The sequence below is a fragment of the Cavia porcellus genome, unplaced genomic scaffold (assembly GCF_034190915.1).
Source record: "Cavia porcellus strain 051 isolate PalLab524CR breed Dunkin Hartley unplaced genomic scaffold, mCavPor4.1 scaffold_8, whole genome shotgun sequence".
NCBI classification, from domain to species: domain Eukaryota; kingdom Metazoa; phylum Chordata; class Mammalia; order Rodentia; family Caviidae; genus Cavia; species Cavia porcellus.
This window is the reverse complement of record NW_026947491.1, coordinates 20,064,954-20,074,582: the sequence shown is the minus strand read 5'-3', so window position 1 is coordinate 20,074,582 and position 9,629 is coordinate 20,064,954. Positions and strand designations below refer to the sequence as shown.

The 9,629-nt window shown below is 41.9% G+C and overlaps 1 pseudogene; it reads right to left on the bottom strand.

Moving 5' to 3' along the window:
* Positions 1-3,445: 3,445 nt before the first annotated feature.
* On the bottom strand, positions 3,446-5,128 carry LOC111755914 (oxysterol-binding protein-related protein 9-like; annotated as a pseudogene).
* Positions 5,129-9,629: the final 4,501 nt, after the last annotated feature.

Sequence of the window (9,629 nt, the reverse complement as noted above, 5' to 3'; positions counted from 1 at the left end):
GCTGGGGAAGTTTTCCTTAATTACTTCTGGAATAACCTTTGTAGTTCCTTTGTTTGTACCCTTACTTCTTCATTCACTTTCTTTATTTTAAGTTATATATCCTCTTGTCGTCTTCTAGCCTTTGTATTGTTACTGCTTGTTTCCTTGTTATTTTTAAGAAATTTTTCCTTTCAAGATCACACATTTCAAACCTGTCTTCCAATTTGGATAATCTATCCCTAATTTCTTTCAAGTAGTTTTGCCAGCTTTCAATGGAGTTTTTTATTTCCTGGTAATCTCTTTGAACCTGCCTCGTGTATTCTATGTTTTCTTTATATTCTTCATCAAATGTTTCTCTCCTTTTTGTGTGTGCCTCCATCCTTCCATCTGTGCCTTCTTGAGAGGTACTTAGCATTTCTTTTATTAATCGATTATATCTTGCTTTCCTTAATTAAATATTTCACTTTTGAACTCATCTATGAGGTCCCAAATATTTCTTTGTGTCCATGGATGATATATCTGATATTGCATGTTTCCTGTCCTCAATCTCTTTTGTATTTACCTCTCCTGGATCAATGTTCTCAGGGTTGGGGGCTAGGAACTTTTTCTTTTTGCTTTCTCTTCTCATATTTTTTTCTTCCATACAGGCATATGGAGATGGTTACAGTCCCTTTCCTTCTTGGTTTCAGTTCTTCTGAAGCACTCTGGCTAGGTGATCCTGCCCCCTCCAGGGTGTGATTGAGGTGCAAACAGGGACAGCATATGGGTCAGTCAACCTGCTGAGGCCTTCAATGCATTAGGTGCACCATACGTAAAGAACTGGTTTGGGACAACTTATTGGGTCTCAGCTAGGGGCGTGAACTAGTCTAGTTTGGGAAAGGAACAACTGACTGAAGTCACTGCTGTTCCTTGTTCTTGCCAGTCTTGCCCAATTCCAAAATATCATCCCACTGGTGCTCCTTTCCCATGGAAGGATTTTATTCCTGGCACTCACTGCAGGTCGAAGCAGGTCCCTTGCTGGCTCTGTTCTCCATTGGGCTTGCCAATCTCTGACTTCAGTGAAACTTAACATCAGTGTCACTTCACTTCAGTGCCACTGAGTTCCAGTGAGTTGAAGCAGTGGGAATTCAGGTATGTGAGAGCATAGAATCTTAGCTGCCTCTAGAGTAGCCCCGGGACTGCATGTTTGAATGCTTCTTTTCACTTTAGTTTCCTCCTGCATTGTTTGGATCCAGCTCCCTCTGTCCAGGACTCCCCATGCTGTGTTATTTTGGCATCTGAGTTGTCTGTCTCAGGGAGCCTCTGCATTCTGCTCTTATCTATACGCCATCTTTTTGGTGGTCCTTGACTGATCTTATTTTTAAAGGAGCCCCTTTTAATTCTGTGCTTAGACATCATGAGGATTTATGAATAGGCTGATGAAAACTTTCTTTCCTCAAAGAGAGTTAGCAGGTTAAGGATGATTTAGTCAGTATTTTGCCATCACAATTACATATTAATCATCATCAATTGATTTGAGGACAAGACATTTACTGTCTACAGAGACACAATCTAAATCTAATGACAGAGGATGAGGCTTCCCTCATTCATGTGAGTCTCCATGAGCACCTACAATTGTTCTTTCCTGAACTACACATGGAAAAACCCAAACATCATGGTATAACTCTTCCTCACAAAAGTGGATGAAATAGATGAGGACTCATTAATTCTTGATCCAGTATTTATGACTCTGATAACCACATGCTTTGTCCTACACTGAGGTCTTATTGGAACTTTAAAGTAATGCACTTGGATGGAGGAGGCCCCCTACCTCTTCCTGACAATGAGGAGGGCTGGAGTTCATTCTCTGCTCAGGCAGAGATCGTCTATTACAGTGAAGGAAGGATGTTGGAATTCAGCATTGCAGTTTCAGGTCTGCAATTCTGAACTTGTTCAGTGTTGTAGTTCCTCAGTAATCAGCACCTGGGGTACACAGAGGAGACAAACATGGCTACTCTCTTCCTGCCTTCAGTTTACCATCTTTGTGTCCTTTATGATTTGTTCTGAGAACTTGTCTGAGTACAATTACTACATATTAATCATATTTCCACTTCTCAAATACATTCAAGACAATACTCATTAAGGGAAGGAGAGAGATTCTTTACTGGAAATGCTAAAAGCACATCCTAAAAAAACAGGAATAGGTGAGACAATGTTTGTAGTCCCTCAGGATTTGAAATTATCTACCACACAGTACTGTGGCTGAGCCTGCCTAACCCTATGCTGCACTGTTTAAGAGGAAGAAAGCGCTACCTGGGTTCAGACAGAAGGAGAGGGAGGGGAAGGATTTAGTTTACTAAGATGAAAGATTGATTTATCCATGAGATGATTCATTATCATTAAGACTAATTTAGCAGATTCATTGCTATTTTTAAAAAATTAGTTTTTCTATCCAAAGAATGTTTAGTATAGATAATTTCATGAAAATGTCTAAGACTTTATTTTTAGTGCATCATACTAATTTTCTCAAACACCTCTGAGGGACCAGTGTTTACACTTAGCATTTATGAAAAACTTGCCATCAAGATATAGTTGTTTGTGCATTTGTGTGTATATACAGAACCCAAGACTCAAGACCCGAATTGCAGAGTATGAGATTTGGGGTTACAGATTTTTTCAAAGCATTAGGTTTGGAAAGAAGCAGACATCACACTTCAAATCTGGAGATTTTTTCAGGACTGCAGTCAAAATCATAACAGTCACAGAGGACAGCAGAAGCTCCTCCTGCTTTAATTGCCAATCTGTATCAGAAAGTCCAGTGTCCTTGAAAGCAAAAGGCTCTCCCAAAGCAAAGATTGATTTGTGATTCCCTTCAGCCCTACCCTGGTCAATCGCTGTAACCTTGGCATTCCCTAGGTTCATGCTTCACAGCACCAAGAAGTTTCAATGAAAGTTTATCATAGACCCAGCATTGTCCATCTTCATGAAATAACTATCTCTTCCACTGAACATTCTTTTCTTTTTTTCCTCTCTCTGGCTTCTGCTCCTTGCCTCTCTGCAAGTCTCTTCTTTGCTTCAGTTGCTGCATCAATGTCTCTGATTTTCAAATTGAAAGTGACATTGTTCAACAGGGAGTTGGACGCATACTCATGCTGACCTTCCAACAGCCTCCCTATTGTATTCATTATAGGCAACCTGTTAGTATGCACAAAGGCTGTCTTTCCCCCTTATTGCATATGTTGCATACATTATACCATTATATTTCCCTTCAGTTGAACAAAAAGTCTCTGGAATAATTCTGTGTTTCTTGTCCCCACATTTGAAAGTCTTAGGATGCAAGATGATGCTTGCAGTACAGCCCAATTTGGAAAAATTAATACTGCATCCTCCTCCTAAGTCTCCTCAGCACTGTGAGGATATAGCTTCCACAACCATTAAGGAATATGATGTTGCAATGTTTTTCATAGCCTGGACACAAGACACAATCCTATCCTATATTGTGAACCCCAACTGACACCTAAGAAACTTTGATTTGGCCCAGACTGGAGCACTGCACGTTATCTTCTTTTTACATCACTCATGATAAGAGGCTGAGATTGGTGCATTTAGGGAAACCTACTCAGGACAAATTTTACACTGTTTTTAGAAACCAAAGGAACTGGTCCTTTTTGAAACTACCTCTATGTTCTCCTTGGTGTCATTTGCTAAATGTCTAGTGAACTCGACAGATCTCACTCAAAATGAGGTTGTACAGCTTTTTGGCAACTGATTCTTGACTTCATACATGAAAGCTTGAAAGGAACCATTTGAGGACCTCAATCATTTGATCACTGGGATCTTTCTGTGGACTAATGCTTGGAAACAGGTCTGATGTGCAAACAGTCTGCACACATTTCTACAACAGATTTTCTTTCAAGTATACATGCTGGAAGAACTACTTTTGTGAGGTCCATTTCAAGCCTAACCTGTAACAGGAGGTACATACTGACACTCCTTTTGCTTCTCCACTAAGCCAGCCTCCCCATCTCCACCTCTGTCATCAGGTGAATCAAAAAGGGTGGCATCACTTGTCCCATTGGACATAGAGGAGTTCGGTGGCTCTGTGGTGTCACAGTTCTTCAGGCTGTTTCCCAGGTTACTGTGGGTCAAGACTAAGGCAGATCCAGAATAATCTCTCAGCTGATATGAGGATGAGCAGCATTGATGGAATTCAGCAGCAGCATAGAAACCTTCATGTGTGGCATGAGAACTCTGAGAATGTATTTGAGTCGAGTTGACATGGTTTGGAGAAGTCAAAATGCTTCTAGGCATGAATGCCTCCTGCCTGGATATTTGAGTCAAGTTGATATGGCTTGGAGAAGTCAAAATGTTTCTAGGGCATGAATTCCTCCTGCCTGGAGGTGAGGCAGCCTAGGAAGGCAATGGGCTTATCTGTTTCCAAGGGACTAGGTAGAAACACTGCATCTACAGGGTTCATGGTACTTACAGGTCTTTAGTGATCAGCAGCAACCCAAAGCAGCATTTTCTTCATTCTAACATGCTGTTTGTTATCTCTTGGAGAGTTTCAGTTTTCTTTCTCTGTTCATCATCATTATAGTTTTGAAGCTTCTTGTCAAAAATCTTTAGTACTATACAAATCTGTAAGTATCAGCCTCAGTCAGTTTTTGTCAAAGTCTTTCACACTAGGAACAAAACCTGAATCTAAATTAGTTTGTGGAGTTTTCATTGCATAATCCGCTGGGTCTGAGACAGGGTGGCATGGCAGAGGGGCAGCACTTTACCCAGGAAGTGAAAGTGCTATGCAACTAATTGCAACAGATGATGTTTACCTGAAGTTGGATACTTCACTGCAGCTCATGCATTGCCAGGTCTGCTCAAGTCCTGTAATTTAATATACAAGGAAAAACCCATAGGTCCCCAGGCAGCCCTCCATCCCCTTCTTTCTTCTCCCCTGCTCTTTCGGCCCTTCCTACTTCTACCTGGCTCACAGTGAACTCCTCTGGACCTGATGGCCCCTAGAGGAAGGTTTTGGCAGCGTGTTCTTGCCATTGTTTCTGGAGATGGTGAAGCAGCGCTTCATAGAGTCGGGGTAGTATATGTAACTGCCATACTCACTGATAGCTGAGATCCACTCCAGCCCCTTCCCTGGAGCCTGGCGTATCCAGCCCATGGCATAGCTACTGAAGATGAACCCTGAGTGTCTTAGGGACCCCCAAGGGTGAAGCTGAGCCCCAAGGGTGCTCAAAGCCTCCCCTAGACTCCACCAGCTGCTTCTCACAAAGGATGCCTGCAAATACAGAGACATCTTACTTTGGAAATTATCACATATTTCCACTGTTTATCACACTCATGTCCACTCACACACTCAGTATCTTTTGTTCTGTTTTCTTCATTCTAACACACTGTACGTTATCTCTTGGAGAGTTTCAGTTTTACTGCTCTGTTCGTTATCTTTATAGTTTTGAAGCTTGTTGTCAAAAAGCTTTAGTTATTCTATACAAATCTGTAAGTAAGCATCAGCCTCAGTCAGTTTTTGTCAAACTTTTTCACACTAGGAACAAATCCTGAACCTAAACCAGTTTGTGGAGTTTTCATTGCATAATCTCTGGGTCTGAGACAGAGTGGAGTGGCAGAGGGGCAGCAGTTCATGGCAGCGTAGATTCCAAAGCAACAATGCCAAAATTAAGAAAAGAAAAAGAAATTGGTTCCTTTTCAGATGATGACAGCTGTTTAGGCATGCAAAGCAAAAATAACTAAACAATGTATTCAAGTCCAAGCCTTGTTTACCCAGGAAGTGAAATTCCTATGCAATTAAATGGAACAGAAGATGCTTACTTGAAGTTGGATACTTCACTGCAGCTCATGCATTGCCAAGTCTGCTCAAGTCCTGTAATTTAATATAGTAGGGAAACCCCAGAGGCCCCCAGGCATCTCTCTATCCCCTGATTTCTAATCCCCTTCTCTTTTGGCCTTGCCTAGTTCTTCCCGGCTCACAGTGACTTCCCCTGGCCCTGATGGCCCCTATAGAAAGGTTTTGGCTGGGTTTACACTGACTTTATCTCACTGTGTATCTCGCACAATAATGCACAGCCATGTCCTTGGGTCTCAGGCTGCTCATCTGCAGATACAGCGTGTTCTTGCCATTGTCTCTGGAGATGATGAATCATCCCTTCATGGAGTCAATGTAGTATATGAAACTACTATACTCACTGATAGCTGAGACCCACTCCAGCCCCTTCCCTGGAGCCTGGAGGATCCAGCCCATGGCATACCTACTGAAGATGAACCCTGAGTGTCTCAGGGACCCTCAAGGGTACCCAAAGCCTCCCCCAGACTCCACCAGCTGCTTCTCACAAAGGATGCCTGCAAACACAGAGACATCTTGCTTAGAAAATTATCATGTATGTCCTCTGTTCATCACACTTATGTCCACTCACACACTCAGTATCTTTTGTTCTGAATAATTTACCTCTCAAAATTGCAAACAGGAAAACCCAGCTCAGCCTGAGCTCCATGGTGAGCGGCCTATATTGGCACTGATTTCTAATTAGCAACAGCTGAGCATCAGAGGCTGCACTCTAATCCATTGGGTTAGGGTGGAGGTGAGCTGGTTTTCATCAGCACAGGGATGCCCTATTTGCCTAAAGCCATTTCTGGGAATGGATAGCTCAGGAAGAGCAGGGCCCACATCTGATGTGTGTTGGGGAAGTTTGGTACCAATGATCTGATTCAAGAGAATATTTAATGTGATTATGAGATAATGTAGTGGTATTTACTTGTTTGTCTACTTTTATTTTTCACAGACATATGACAAATAATTTTGTAATAAATTGGTCTGTTTGGAAAGCAAGAATTTATAGAATTCTGACAAATTCTTTTCTTTTCTATAAAGGAGGTGATGTGCTATAAATGTTCCCACCACACTTGGGCCTTATGCTCCCCTAAGTTTTCAAATAACTTCTCATTTCATCTCCTGGACAGAGCACATAAACCTGGTGATGATTCTATTTCCCTCTTCCTGTGTTGGGATTATGGGTGACTTTGCTGCATTCTGCTGTTTGCTGAGAGAAATCATAACCTATCATTTTCATCTCTCATTAACTTAGTCAAGAGTCTTCCTGGTCCTTGAGGTCAAATTCAGGGTATTGTGCTGGCCAGGCTGTGGCTGTGTGACTGAGCTGTGATCAAAGGCATTACACTGAGACAGTATTTACCTGATAGTGATGTAACACAACCTACCCATATACAAAATATGTACCTGAGAAGTGTGAACACACATGGACACTTGAACCAATCAAGCAGGGAGCACAGGTATCATCTTCATTGTGTCCTGTGGCCCCTCTGCATTCCTTCCCTGCAATACTCCTGCTTGTGATCATCTTTAGGCTGCTTTACATTAACTTTCTCATTTTGTCATTTATTGAAAAAGCACACAATGTATCACTGCAGTCCTGTTTGACACAGGATATTTATTTGAAACATTTGCATGTGTTATGTGAGTCAGAATTTTTAGATATTTATGCTCATTAAATTCCCAAGACATGAAAAGAGAGCTGGGGATACAGCTCAGTTATGGGCTATTTGCCTATGAATTGTGAGAACTTTTCATCCCCAAAAAGGTAAAAACAAACAGAACATGGACAACAAGGTAGAAAACAGTTCAGTTTATGTCTTCAAATGGTTTGTTAATGGTTATTGAAAAGCTGTAAGCTCTGTTTAGTCAAAGGAAAGCTGTGAATTATCTTTCAAATCTTTTTACAGGAAAAAATACAACCATAAAAATGGATTAAATGTTTAAAACAAATGAATTTTAAAATTGCATTTTATAGCACAAAAAATGAATGAAGTTACCAGGCAAGTACTAATAAGGAACCTGGAGATGCCAGGCTGACATAAAGAAAGAGGGCCAAGATTTACCTACCCGAGATTAAATGGGACTTTGTGGACAAGCCAGACTCCTGTAGAATCAAAGGTGTAGACAGGAGGTAAATCCAGGCCCGCTCATCAGAGCTTCATCCTCCCAGTGTCATACACTGGATACACTGGTCTGTATCTGAGAGATCTGTGAACTACATCAAATTATTCAGCTTTCTTGTTCTCCAGAATTTATAGGTCTCAAATCATAGAAACCATGGAACTAACAGCTAGAAGGCACAGCACGCACCCTGAAGTAAAACCTTCACAGTGATTCTAAGGGAAAGTAGAAAGGATGGGAAGGATTGAAACTGCCACACCCTCCTCAGGGCCTGACCCCTGAAGCTTTCTCTCCCAGACAGGCTCCTTTTTGGACAATAACACCATAAAACACAGAGCCCTGTCTGCCTTCCTTAAACTGGACCCACAAAATGGTGCTGCTGCTGCTGCTGCTGCTGCCGCTGCTACTTCTGCTACTGCCATTAGGCAAACCACATGAAACACTTTGTCCCAAGACCAAGTATAGCCATTGCCGATAAGTATGAGCTTGTGTCAGTGTCGTAAGTGGACCCTACGACATCAGGAGAAGACTCTCACTCAGAACACCTGGCCACTCTCAGGATCCTGTCTCCTTCTTGTCCTTCCCTCCTCGGTGCTGATTCCAGAACAGCTCCTGCCTCCTCTCTGTTCCCTATCTGTTATGGTTGATATATTTTGTCAGATTGAGAAGGTCAGAATTTTAATGATGGGATTCAGCAGAGACAAGGTCCTCACTTATACCATGCTCAGCCCATGCAACAGGAGGAAGCACAGATGGTGAGGGTGTTAAATAAAACCCTGCCCATGGGGAAGAGCCAGTTATTTGCATGAGATTTGTGTCCATGCCCCACTAAGGCATTGCCTCATAGAGAGACACACGTTTTCAGGTTTTCAGAGAGCTTCCTGCCCAGTGGACACTCATCATCCTGTCTCCCACCAGCTATGGTATCTGTAAATACTTTCTAAGATGTGAGAAAATCAGGGGTTGTGGATCCTCCCTGAGTTGATTCCACACCTCCATGCTGCTCTCTGATCCCCACCATGACACTGAGACTGGGGAGACACAGGATGCAGAGCAAGCATCCTTGGGGCATAGCCAGCATTAACCTAGGCCATGCCCAGCCAGGATGTGCCCAGCCTAGAGCAGCAGAGTTAGAATGACAGCGTACAGAGAGATGGGACAGTCGGGTGTGAGGGAGGGGGCAAGAGAGCTCTCTAGTGAGGCAGTAAGGTAAAGTAACAATTTAGGCAAACACAATATTGGGAGAAATATGTAAAGTACCATCAGCAATGTTAAGCAAACTATTAATTCTTAGATAGTGTCAGATTGCTATTTTTAAAAATGGTATTGTATTAGTACATATTTAAATCACTTAACAATTATATTCATCAATAATTGATTTTATGGCTACAGAGGCACTATCTTCAAAATGCTTAAACTATGACTGGCTATTTCCAAAATGTTGCCTTAGAATTAATGACTCCAACTCTTATCAATAATGAAATTTTACAGTATTCTCATCTTTAAGGCAGGTGTCAACTGGTTTGGTGAACAGCACTGAATCTGATGGACACACAATCAACCTAACTGGGCCAGTGTGTTCTGTTTACTGTATATTAGTCCTATTCCCTTTAATCATTCTGAGTCTTGGGAGGGGTTGCTAGGTCTTCTCCAGGGTGCCTTTCATAAAAATTTGAGTGGAGATATTGCTAATCTC